Source organism: Odocoileus virginianus, chromosome 2 (assembly GCF_023699985.2).
Source record: "Odocoileus virginianus isolate 20LAN1187 ecotype Illinois chromosome 2, Ovbor_1.2, whole genome shotgun sequence".
Taxonomy (NCBI): Eukaryota; Metazoa; Chordata; class Mammalia; order Artiodactyla; family Cervidae; genus Odocoileus; species Odocoileus virginianus.
In genome coordinates this window covers 89,842,953-89,856,479 of record NC_069675.1, presented here as the reverse complement: position 1 = coordinate 89,856,479, position 13,527 = coordinate 89,842,953, and the positions used below count along the sequence as shown (strand labels likewise).

Below are 13,527 nucleotides of genomic sequence, written 5' to 3'. Positions count from 1 at the left end.
CTTTGCCGAGATCTTCGCCTTTGCTGTTTATGACTCCAGAAGCCTCCGTACAGTCCAAGGCAGTCCATTAAGGCAGCTCTAAGCGGCAAACTTTCCCTGTTCTACTGCTGGGAAGTCCTTCTTGTTATCTAACCTTACAGTCTCTTGCTGCACTTGAGGTTTGCTTGCTCCAGGCTGGAGAGGGAATAGTATTTATTTGAGTGGAGAGCAGGAGTTCTTGCGAGGACCTGGACCCAGGAATCTAGGTCATCTCAAAGGCACTACAACATCAAAATGTAGCCCATTCTTCCACTGCCCTCAGCTGTGGTGAAAGGAGAATCCCTCACTGAAAGGACTTCCTGAAATGAGCAGCTGGCCCCTGCCAACTCATCCCCATATGCCCCAATTCAGTGACCATGGACTCGGGCCACCCAGGCCCTCTGCTGGGCTCTGTATGTGTCCCTGACACCCCGAGGGCACAGTCTGGAGAGACAGACCTGAGTAATTGATGGAGCTCCAGGCTGCGTGGGAGGGATGGGCAATGGTCCGTAGCGGTTCTGGGAAAGGAGCGGCGGGTGTCACGCAGGTCATGGGCAGCAGTGGCTTTGCTGTCCTTCAGTGCCAGGACGTGCTCAGAGAGGGAACCTAAGGCCTGGTGGGTCCTTGTCCAATCCCTGCCCCATCTCCACCCTCGGTCTTGGTCCTTATGGGGTGGGGGTTGCTCCTCGGTTTTTACAAGTGAAGTGTTGGTTGCTCAGTCCTGACTCTTTGTGACTCCATACATTGTAGCCTGCCAGGCTTCCCTGTCCATGGGATTTTCCAGGCAAGAGTACTGGAGTGGGTTGCCATTTCCCCCTCCAGGGGATCTTCCAGACCCAGGGATGGAATCTGGGTCTCCTGCATTGCAGGCGGATTCTTTACCACTGAGCCACCGGGGGAACCCTGGTTTCTGGAGCTCCCCACCAAAACCACCTTTAATTCTCTGCCTCTCACGTGCACCAGGAATCTCACCCTGCTCCACACGGAAGCCCTTCCCACTCCGTTGGGGAAAGTACAGTCTCGTCAGCTGAACAGATCCAGGTTTGAGCCCAGCTCTACTACTGACTAGAGAGTGACCCCAGCACGTGAATGCCTTTTCTGGGCCTGTTTCGTCACTTATAAAGTGGGGGTGATAATGAGCTGAAGCAGGTACTCTTTATTCTGCTTCTCAGAGATCCAGGCAGCTCCAAGCGGAGAACAGGAGGACCCCAGGGCTCCCACAGCCCCCTGGGTCTCTGACATACAGACACAAACACCCACATTTCTACAGTGAGCTCCACGGTCAGAGGGCGCCCTTCTGAGCTCCCATTCTCAGCCCTACTTCTGCTTCATTGACTAAAGCCTGTGACTGGATGTGGATTCTTAAAGAGACAGGAATACCAGACCACCCTATCTGCCTTCTGAGAAACCTGTATGCAGGTCAAGAGGCAACAGTTAGAACTGGACATGGAACAACAAACTGGTTCCAAATGGGGAAAGGAGTACATCAAGGCTGTATATTGTCACCCTGCTTATTTAACTTACATGCAGAGTACCTCATGGGAAATACCAGGCTGGATGAATCACAAGCTAGAATCAAGATTGCCAGCACAAATATCAACAACCTCAGATAATGCAGATGATACCATTCTAATGGCAGAAAGCAAAGAGGAACTAAAGAGCCTGTTGATGAGGGTGAAAGAAGAGGTGAAAAGGCTGGCTTAAAATTCAACATTCAAAAAACGAAGGTCATGGTGTCAGGTCCCATCACTTCATGTCAAATAGATAGGGAAAAAAGTAGAAACAGTGGCAGATTTTATTTTCTTGGGCTCCAAAATCACTGGAGACAGTGACTGCAGCCATAAAATTAAAAGACGCTTGCTCCTTGAAAGAAAAGCTATGACCAACCTAGACAGCATATTAAAAGCAGGGACATTACTTTGCTGACAAAGGTCCATCTAGTCAAAGCGATGATTTTCCAATAGTCATGTATGAATGTGAGAGTTGGACTATAAAGAAAGCTGAGTGAGCACTGATGAATTGGTGCTTTTGAACTGTGGTGCTGGAGAAGACTCTGGAGAGTCCCTTGGACTGCAAGGAGATCAAACTAGCCCATCCTAAAGGAAATCAACCCTGACTATTCATTGGTAGGACTGATGCTGAAAGTGAAGCTCCAATATTTTGTCCACCTGATGGAAAGAGCCAACTCACTGGAAAAGACCCTGATACTGGGAAAGATTGAGGGCAGGATGAGAAGGGGGTGACAGAGGATGAGATGGTTAGGTGGCATCACCGACTCAATGGACGTGAGTCTGAGCAAACTCTGGGAGATACTGAAAGACTGGGAAGCCTGGCTTGCTGCAGTCCCTGGGGTCGCAGAGTCGGACAGGACTTAGCGACTGAACAATTCCAACCCCGCCCTTGCCCCACGCCCGGGTCCTGTGGCCGCCAGGCGCCACCTTGTGGCCAGAATGGGGAGTGTCCTGCGAGGTCTGGAGGTCACCGAGGCGGGCGATGAGGACGCTGAGGGAGGGATGCGAGAACTAAACGCACCGGCAGAGGGAGCCCGAGTGAGCAGGAAGAAAGGGCCCGGGAGTGGGCGGCGGGCGGTAGCCAGGACCGAGGTTACCGCGGCCGGCCGTCGTGATGCAATCCCCGGCCTGGATGTGGAGAAGAGCCGGTAGGAGTAGGCCAGCCCCTCTGAGAGGATGGTCCCTCGGGAGAGTCCACTTCCCCCACCTTCCCAACCTGGGGGAGGAAGGGAGAAGGAAGCCAACATGACCTAATTTTATCCACTCAAGGACACTGCAAGGTCAGCATTGACTCCACTTTACGGATGAGGCAACTGAGACTCGGAGAGGCGAGACTGGCCGCTCAGGGTCCCAGGGCTAATCACTACAGGAGCGGGATTCGAACTGAGGTCAACCTGTCATTCACCCTTTCCCCTCCCTTACCTCTGACTGTAGGCTGACTTCTTGTCCTCCACTCAGCTTAAGAGTTATTTGCTGCCTGCACCCTGGTCAGAGGGCTGCCCTTACAGCTCAGTCAGTAAAGAATCTGCCTGCAATGCAGGAGACCCGGGTTCAATCCCTGGGTCAGGAAGATCCCCTGGAGAAGAAAATGGCAACCCACTCCAGCATTCTTTCCTGGAGAAATCCCACAGACACACAAGCCTTGGTAGGCTGTAGTCCATGGGGTCGCTAAGAGCCGGACACGACTGAACGACTTCACTTTCATTTTTCACTTTCATGCATTGGAGAAGGAAATGGCAACCCACTGCAGTGTTCTTGCCTGGAGAATCCCAGGGACGGGGCAGCCTGGTGGGCTGCGTCTATGGGGTCGCACAGAGTGGGACACAACTGAAGTGACTTAGCAGTAGCAGCAGCAGCACCCTGGTCAGAGGCACCCAGTCCTGGGGTGGGTGCCCACGAACCGTAGGGAGATGTGGCCATGAACCTTCCTGGTCGGTAGCTCCTACTTGTCTCCTCACTGGCTCAGTGGTAAAGAATCTTCCTGCCCTTGCAGGAGATACAGGTTCGGAGATACAGCTTCGATCCCTGGTTCAGGAAGATTCCCCTGGAGTAGGAAATGGCAACCTGGTCCAGTATTCTTTTCTGGGAAATCCCATGTACAGAGCAACCTGGTGGGCTGCAGCCCTTGGGGTCACAAAGAGTTGGACATAACTGAGCTCCCACTTTGGCATCAGGCCCCATTCATTTCAATCCTGATTGGGCCCTGTGCTGAGGCAAGATTTTGTTGGTCTGTCTATACTTTTGTGAACCTTAGTTTCTCCATCTGTACACTGGGGCAATACTAGTGTCTACCTTGGAGCTCCATGAAAGGGAGGGCTACTGCCCCCAGGGCAGGTGGGGGACGGGTGGTGACCTCTTCCAAGGTGACCTCTGCCCTGGTTGCCCCCACCAGGGCACTGCCTCTCCCTTCCCAAGGGCTGTGTGGTTACTGTCTGCCCCCCGACTCTGCACCCCTCCGCCTTGCTGATGCCTGGGGCCCTCCTCACTTCGCTGTCCCCACCCCCACGTTGGGAGGCAGCAGGAGGCGCAGGGCTTCCGGCCCCTTCCTCCTCCTTCCAGCCCTGGGTGCACTTCTGACCGCAGCTCCGGTGGAGGTGCTCTCTGCTCAGGTAACCCTGGTCTCTTTGGGGCCAACTGTGGGGCCACCTTCAGCCTGACCTCACTGGGTCTCTCCAAAGCCGTCCTCTCTGACACTCACTCCCTCCATCTTGGAACTCTCTCCCCTGCTTCCCTCCTACCTGCCCGGCTGTTCCTTGCTCCCTTCCCCCCACAGAATGTTGGGGTGTGTCTGGGTCTGCTCCCAGCCCCCAGCCTGTCTCAAACAGTCCTCCGCAGGTGAGCTTCCTGAGCCACCCAGTTCTCTCCCAACCTCTACCTGTGGTTCTTAACCTTGTTTCAACTCCCCCTTGATGACAGATGTCTTGTAACCGCCCTTATTACCCCGAAATGAAATGATGTGCATGTGCGTGCAGTTCCTCAGCAGAAAACAATCCCAGTGCCCCAGCTGAAACATCGGAGGGAGCCCTTGTAGGCTGGCGGTGAAGTGTACAGACACTGGTTCAAATCCTGGCTTCTCCACTTCCCAGCTCTGTGCCCTTCGGTAAGTTACTTAACTTCTCTGTGCTCAGTTAGCTCCCCGGTCAAAAAAGTTTTTTTTTTCTTTTATGCAGCACTTGACTGCATAGAATTGTTATCAGAATTAAATAAGTAATTATTCATGAAGCATTTAGAACAGTGCTTGGCACATGTTAAGAGCAGAATGAGCGTTGGTTAAATTTAAGATGATAGATCTTTCTAGTTGTAAATACTCTTAATTGATTTACACTGGAAGATGTGATAAAATAAGGAGAAGCTTGCACCCACACACACAACCCCCTGCATGCAACAGCCCCAGCATGCAGACCTATGTAGTATGATGTGTTAGCAACTCAAACACCACAAGTATTGTTGACATTAAGTAGGTAATTTTTCCAAATGGTGACAACTCTGGGTAAGGTTCTGAACAAAATAAAGAGCAATCTTTCTTACAGTTTACATGAAAGTTGTATTTCTAGCAAATTCAGTGTAAGTTAAAACTCTGAGCATTCCTGCAAAAGTGCTCTTATTTCTGTGCAAGCTAGACCTGGGTGCTGGGCTCAGACACTTACAAACAGATATTTCTCCTCCACATGAATGTCTGGCCAGACACTCGAAAGTCACAGTCTCGCGGGACATCCTCCGAGGTGGGGACAGTCCTGCACATCGCAGGGTGGCCAGCATCCAGGGCCCACCCACCAAATGCCAGCGGGGCCCCCAGTCATCACTACAACTGAACGTATCCCCACAAATTCCCAGAACAGCGCCCAGAAGGTTCCTGGGTTCTCCGCCAGCCGCCAGTGGGACTTTTCCAAATCCCAAGTCATTGGCTCCAGTTACCCTCTGGCCAAGTTCAAATTCCTGGACTGGATGCCCTAATCTTTGACAGGCAGCTGCCTGCTTCCCTCCCCAGAGGAGGCCCTCACCACCAGCTCCACCTGCCCCCTCCCCTGACCCCCAACTGAACACACACACACACACTCACTCACACTCCCCAGCTGGTTTTTGGCTGACTAGTCTTTGCTCCCAGGGTCTGCTCCCTGGAAAGCCCACCCTGGTTGAATGGTGTGCTGATACCCGGCTGATGCTTTTAAGACCCAGTTCTGACATCCTCCTCAGAGCAGCCTCGGTCTCCCCAGGCCTGGTCTGGCACACCCCCCAGCACACCCCGTCTCCGGCACACCCCACAGCCTCACTCAGAGCCCCAGCGCTGAGCAGCCATGTCCTGCTCCAGTCTCCAGCAAGATGTCTGTGCCCTCCTGAGGAAGAGCACGTTGTAGGTGGTTAATACACAAGTGAGAGCCAGTCGGCCTTTGCCCCTGGGAACTCACCTCTAGTAGACAGACAGACGCCCAGAGAGTGCTGGGAGGCAGTAACTCAGAACCTGGTGGGAGCCCCAGGACATAGAGGCCAGCTGTCGGAGGGCAGCTTGCTAGAGGAGGTGGGAGATTTCCGGGGAGAGGGGAGGCAGAAAGCATGCCTGGTGGGAGCCCCAGTGTGGGCAAAGGTCAGGTGTGGGAGAAGGCGGCGTGCCATTGTACCTGGGGACGGCAGACAGCTGAAGTACTGCCTGAGCGGCTGTGATCAGAGGCTGTTTCATCAGCAGAGGATGGCTCACCAGAACTTGTAAGGTGCCAAGGAGGCTGGGCTTTGTCCTGGGAGCACTGGGGAGCCATAGAAGCGGTCGCAGCAGAGGGGTGACGCGATCAGGTTTGTATGTGGCAGGGTGCCCTCTGGGAAGCGTGGGGAAGGCGCCCTGCAGGAGGGCGGGAGCAGAAGTATTCCAGGGGAGGCCATGGGGTCTGAATTAGGACAGAGAGGAAGGTGGGCATCTGAGCAGCAGGAACAACAGAATGTGACATTTGCTGGGGCTGATAAAGAGGGAGAAGGGCAGAGGCACCCCAGAATCCCAGCCTAGTGAACCCCCAGTGATGAATGGATGAGGGTGGAGACAGAGGCTGGCTAGAGGGCTCAGGGAGGGTGGTCCAGATAGACCCAGTCCTCTCTCCGCCCTGAAGGATAGGCTGCAGGCCCCTCTGTAGACACTAGAGGGCGCTCCAAGATAGACCAGGCTTCCCTCGCCCACCAGCCGCCAGCTGCCACCCCTTCTCAAAGAGGGACTGGACCCACCCCACTGCTCAGAGGCAGGCTCTGGGGATACTGCCAGGGCCTGGCCCAAGCCCAGTGGCTCACTATCTCGTGGCCGTCTCATCCTCCAGCCGCCGGCTTGTAAGGATGGGGGAGCATATTCGGGGGTAGGAAGGTGAGGACAGAGGTTAAGGGACTGTAGGTGAGGGGTGCTGAGAGCCCATCCTGTCTCACTCTGCCCATCCCCGGCTCCCACGGGGAGAAGGGGAAATGCCGGCCCAAGGTCACACCACTGTCAGAGGCAGCACCAATCCCAGCCAGCGCTGCTGCCCCACCTGGGGGAGGGGAACAGAGCAGAGCTCCCCAAGTCAGAGCAGCTCCCAAACTAGAGGCCACGTGTCCACCCCCACCCTTCCGACAGAAACCTGGCGTGGGGGAGGCTTCTGTGAGCCACCTCCCTCCCGGGGGCAGAGGGGGTCCATGGGCAGAGACCTGGAGGCTGGCAGTTTCCAGGAGGGGCCGGAGAGCAGTGTGGTGGGAGTGCAGAGAGCAAGGGTGGCCCAGAGGTGACCAGGAGGGTGGGGCACCATTCGGGGGCCTGGAGGCCACCAGGGAGCAATGCCAGGACAGCTGGGCATTTGGATGGGTTGAAGGATGGCTCCGGCTGCAGGGAAGGGAGTGGCAGAATCACACTTTTTGGAAAAGTGATTGGCCTCTCGAGTTGAGTCTAAATAGTGCAATCTTTTAAATTTTTATGAAAACAAAGAATGAATAACAAATGGAGACACTGAAACAGGAAATCCATTTCCTTTTCAGTCGGATGGAAAGAGCAAATCCAAGCCCAAAATAATGCTAACAGGATTTTAATAACCTGTAACAAAACCTGCCCGCAACACCATTAGAGCGCACTTCCAGCCGCCTCTTCTGGGCCAGGAGCCCCGAATTGAGGCCTCATAAATAACGAAGCTCCGGTTGCCAGCAATTTAGATGGGGTGCGGTCTAGCTGAGGTCACAGGGCAGAGTTGGACCTGCAACAAAGACTCCCCACTCCCAAGCTTGGGGCTCTCTCTGTATACCCCTGTGTATGTACACACCAAATACACATACACACAGACATCCCCCAGGTACACAAATACCTGGACGCATTCAAGACTCCACAGGCTCACAGATTTGCTCACATAGACCTACCCCTGCCTGGATAGACGTATGCAGACATCCCCACAATGCCGCCCAGAGCACCCCAATACATACACGAACATGCTCATGCTCATACACGGGTGCTCACACACGTACATCTGATCCTTCCATATCTGAAGCTCAAATATGTACAGACACCTGCATGGAACACACACACACCCTGCAAATAGCTACAGAGAGACACAAGATTCGGAAATACCCTCAATGCACATCTATTATATGAACATGCCACTCACATGTAACAGACACACACACTCCCATTTATTCACACACACGTGCGCGCGCGTGTGCACACACAGCCCTGTGGCCCCAGGCTGACACTCTGGGCTGAACAGCTCCATCCCCTTGCTGACATCCAGGCGGTGCCGACATCCAGGTCAGTGTGGAGTGTGCAGAGACCCCCTACCCCGCACTCCTTGGCAAGGGCCAGGGAATCTGAGATGGGCAAAGAGCTGCCCGCTGTGGGAGGCCAAGGACCATGCCCTTCGGAAGAGCCAGGTTGGTCCACAGCAAGTGGGCAGGTCGCTCAGGGGGGCCGAGATCTCCCCCAGCCCCAGCTCGGGCCCCACCACCTCCTCACCCCACAGGAGTGCATGAGTGGGGGTGTTCCAGTGTGTTTTATGGGGGCAGGGCAGGACAATGCAAGGATGGAAGGAGAAAGCTCATCTACTGCCTGGGGTTTATATGTATATATATAAATCACTGCTTTATTTTTTAATATTTTATTTATTTATTTGGCTGTGCCGGGTTTTAGTTGTGGCATACGGAATCTTCCCAGACCAGGGATCAAACCGGGGAGCGCAGAGTCTCAGCCACTGGACCACCAGGGAAGTCCCCTTTGTCTGATGTTTAATGAGGACCTTCTGTGAATCAAGCAAAACCAAGACATAGGCTCTGCCCCCAGAAGTGCCGCCCAGGGGCGAGTGGGCACACCCACCACTGAACGTTACATCACAGTTGTGACAGGGGCTGTGAGCTCTGGAGAGACCTGGGTTCCATCTGGAACTGTGGGACCCAGGGAAGAATTCACATCTCTCTCTGAGCCTCAGCCTTCTCATCTGAGAAATGATCTTCCTGACCACCTGTTCGATTGGTTATTAGAATTAATTTAATAGCAGATGAGGGGAGAAAGGACAAGTTTCAGTAAAATAAGAGTTGAATGTTCAGTGGACCCCAGCTGTGTGCCAGGTCCCTGATATGGGAATGTGGTTAAGTGCGAAGGCACTGTGGGTTCAAATCTCTGCTTTTCCAGTACCAGCTATATGAACTTGAGCAGATTACGTTACCTCTCTGAGCCCCTACTCTCTCATCTGTAATGTAGGAAGAGTGCCTGTGAAGTTTTTGCCTTGAGGCTCAGCACAGAGCAGATGGTCAATTAAGTGAGTTCCGGTTATGTATAAGCTTTCAGTCAACTACTAGCACCTACTATGAGCCAGACATGATTTGAAGCACTCTCCAAATTCTGCCTCATTTTATCCTTCTAACAGCTCTATTATTCCTGTTTTACAGCTGAGGAAACTGAAGCACATAGAGGTGAAGTCACAGCTGGTAGGAGGCAGAACTAGAACTGGAACTGGAACCCAGATCTCCATGTGCATGCGTGCTAAGCTGCTTCAGTCGTGTCCAACTCTTTGTGACCATATGGACTGTAGCCCACCAGGCTCCTCTGTCCATGGGATTCTCCAGGCGAGAGTACTGGAGTGGGTTGCCATTCCCTCCTCCAGGGGATTGACCTACAGATCAAACCTGCATCTGTCTCCTGCTTTGGCAGGTGGGTTCTTTACCACTAGTGCCACCTGGGAAGACCCATCCAGGTCTATGCTGCTGCTGCTGCTAAGTCGCTTCAGTCATGTCTGACTCTGTGCGACCCCATAGACAGCAGCCCACCAGGCTCCCCCGTCCCTGGGGTTCTCCAGGCAAGAACACTGGAGTGGGTTGCCATTTCCTTCTCCAATGCAGGAAAGTGAAAAGTGAAAGTGAAGCTGCTCAGTCATGTCTGACTCTTAGCCACCCCATGGACTACAGCCCACCAGGCTCCTCCATCCCTGGGATTCTCCAGGCGAGAGTACTGGAGTAGGGTGCCATTGCCTTCTCCAAGGGTTTGACCTACAGATCAAACCTGCATCTCTTATGTCTCCTGCTTTGGCAGGTGGGTTCTTTACCACTAATGCCACCTGGGAAGCCCCATCCAGGTCTATAGGCCTGTCTAAATCCATCCACAAGGCATGCACTATCCTCTTGTAGTTCAAAGTCGCCCTCCCCTCTCCCCAGCAGCAGCCCCTGTTAAATAAATCATCCAGTGTTCCCAGACTTGGTTTCAAATGAATTATTCACATTGTAAGGCCTGCAAACCGCTGGCTGGGCCTCATTACCCAAGAAGGGCCGCCGGCCCACAAGATGCCACTCCCTCCCCTGGGCATGGGTCCTGGTGGGCCAGCCAGAGGCAGCAGAGCTGGCGGACTAAGAACGGGGTGGAAAACCTCTCCTCCTCCCATCCCCAGCCTTTGCTTTCTAACAAGCTCACAGTCTGGTGTTGTTAAGAGAACATAAGCTTTGGACTCATAAGTCCCAGGCCCCAGGCCTGGCTTTGTTCTGGGCAGCTGTGTGACCTCAGGCAGGTGGCCAACCCTCTCTGAACCTCTGGGGGAGGCTGACCAGATGCTTCCGCTTACCTTTTCTTCCTCCTCCACGTGTGCTGAGGCCTGTGCTGCCCAGCCCAGGCCCTGTCCTAGAAGCCAAGGACAGACAGCCTGTCCGTGGGGACGTCCAGTCTCCCAGGTGTCATTCTATTCTCAGGATCTGGCTGAGACCCTGGTCTGAGCCAGAGCCCCGAAGCTGGTTGTAAGGGGTCCTGGGGGCTCCAGAGTTCCCTTCAGGCCAATTACCCACCCCAGCTGCTGGACCATTGGCAGCTGTTGGTTCACTGAGTTAATGCCCCCTGCCCAGGGTACCTGGAGGCCAGTGTCTGACTGTTGGGGAGCTGCAAAGACCCAGCTCCCTCGCCCCAACTGGGATGACGCAGAAGGAGCGTCACAGCCCCAGGGAACCCCGCAGGGGCCTCTCTTGCTAGCTTCTCCCTCTGCCCAGTCCTGCCTTCCTACTTCTTTCTGGGTGGACACACCCCAGTAGACCTGGAGCTCAGAGTCGCCTTCCAGGACTGCAGTCTAAGGTTCTCAGCACAGTCAGAGCCCAGCCTTGGCACTCACTGAGACCCAGTCCAGGTCACCAGCTGGACTCATTACTGCTTACGGGCAGAGTCTGCGTTCAGCTCCGGTGCGTGCTCTGATCCTAGTCCCAGACTGAGCCCCGGTGTCAGCCACAGGCTGAATCCTGACTGACCACAGACCGAGCCCAGTCCTGGTCCCAGACTGAGGCCTGAGCCTGGCTGCAGGCTGAGCCCAAGTAGCTCGTGGAGGTCAGAGGATACTTAAGACAGAACTAAGGGAGCGTAAGTGGAAGGTATTAATGGAAGGGACGGGAGTCTGACTGAGACCGAGGGTAGGAGCAGAGTAAACCTCACTGGAGGAGGCTGGCTGACGACCCCGTCAGCCATGCCCGCAGAGTCACAGAATCTCACCTCCCAGGGAGGTGTTTTCAAAAACAACTAACTGGGACCTACTTCTTCTTTTTACTGTTTGTTTACTTGGCTGGATCCTGAGCTGGCTGAGTTGCGGCACTCAGAATCTAAGATCTTCATTGCAGCATGTGCGATTTTTAGTTGCAGCATGTGGGATCTAGTTCTCTGACCGGGGGTCGAACCTGGGACGCCTGCATTGGGAACATGGAGTCTTAGCCACTGGACCACCAGAGATCTTTATGGAACATCAATACGAACCGGGAACGAGAAGCATCATCATAGCTGCCGTTTGTCAAGCAAGGAGGGCCCTGGGCACCACGGAATGACCCTATTGTCTCCTCCGAGCCGTCCCGTGGGCCTCTCTCATCACCCATTTAGCAGAGGAAGAAGCCTCACCCGTGGCAGAACCATTCAGATCCTGGACTGTTCTGTGCTTCTGTGGTATCTAGGCTCAAGCAGAGGCTGGTCTCTCAAAGAAACGCCACCCAGGGGCTTCCACCCCCCCAGCGTTCGGCACCTGAACCAGCAAGCAGGGCAGCAAGGCAGTGAGGAGCAGGGCGGTGGGCAGTCCTCGAGTCCACGCAACTGCAGTCAGCCCCGGCTCCAGGCAGCGCGCTGCTCCTCTCAGGGCCCTCCGACCTATGTGCTCTGATTCCCACACCATCTCCTCGAGGCCATCAGGATGGTGGTAGGCACGGCACAGGTGAGGAAACAGCCCGGGCAGGGGGCGAAGCTTGCCCAGACCTGCAGAGCTGGGATTCACCTTGAGAATTCCGGACGCTTGTTCTCCTGTCCTCTGTTCATCTGCATGGAAGAGCGAAGGCCATAGCTAACAGACAGAATGGATCCCCCAACATTCATGTGCTGAAACCTAACCCGGCAGTGTGAGGGTATTTAGAGGTGGGGCCTTTGGGAGGTGATGAGGTCTTAAAATGTGAAGCCCTCAAGAATGGGATACTGCCCTTGTAAGAGAGGCTCCCAGGGAGACCCCTCATCTCTTCTACCTGTGTTGTTCAGTTGCAGAGTCTTGTGCGACTCTCTGTGACCCCGTGAACTGCAGCACACCAGGCTTCCCTGTCCTTCACCGTCTCCCGGAGTTTGCTCAAACTCACGTCCATTGTGTTGATGATACCATCCACCTGGGGGTTATAGCAAAAAGACAGCTGAACCAGGAGGTGGCTCTTACCAGACACTGAATCTGGCAGCACCTTGACCCTGGACTTTTCAACCTCCAGAACTGTGAGAAAAAGGTCTTTTGTTCAAAGCCACCCCACCCCCTCCACCAGATTGTGATATTCTGTTATAGCAGCACGAATGGACTAAGTGGCTAAGGCAGCCACTTTCCCTATCTCCTCACACTGTTGATCCTTCCATCTGTCTATCCACCTGTCCATCCACGCATCCATGTATCCACCTAATCATTTATGCATCCATTTATCCATCTACAGCTGTGCAGTGAGTATCCGCTATGTACCAGGTGTGGCCTGGGTACTGGGGCAGGGTGGGCAGGACCTGTGTGGCATGTACAGGCTGGCAAAGGAGCCACATGTTAAACAAACACACCCACCAAAAAGCAAATGCATCACCATCATGCTCAGCGCTGGTAGAAGCAATCCAGGATGCTGTCAGCGGGTGTAGCAGGACCCTCTCTCTAGGGAGTGTCCTTTGCGCCTTGGGCAGCTGGGTGGGCAGGAAACCTGCTGAGATGGCCCGGTGAGCTTAGCCTCAGGACACAGGAGCTCAATAACACCCCAACCGCCAGCTAGTTTGGGGAGGCTGCAGCCAGCCCCACCTGGCCCCTCCAGTAGGTGGCCTCCTGGAGGCTTGACTGCAGCAGGAAGGAAGTCTGGAGGTGAATGGAGGGTGGGGTCTTCCCCCAGATTTACTTTGCAAGCCATGCTACGTGGGGCCAGAAGCTGCGAAGAACTGCAACTGGAGCTCCAGGAGACAGGAGAGAGGATATTTCAGGAGGAAGGAACTGCATGAACGTCCGTGTGGAGGTGAGAATCAGTAGGCGGACCCGAGACGGGGGAGCAAGAGGAGGAAAGGGGAAGAGACTGG

General features: G+C 54.4%; 1 long non-coding RNA gene across 1 annotated transcript in view; it reads left to right on the top strand.

Moving 5' to 3' along the window:
* Positions 1-13,319: 13,319 nt before the first annotated feature.
* The window catches only part of LOC139029665 (uncharacterized), a 39,161-nt gene continuing 38,953 nt past the window's right edge, over positions 13,320-13,527 (top strand). The window contains exon 1 of the long non-coding RNA XR_011482674.1: positions 13,320-13,466. This is a non-coding gene — a long non-coding RNA (uncharacterized lncRNA). The remainder of the gene's footprint in view (positions 13,467-13,527) is intronic.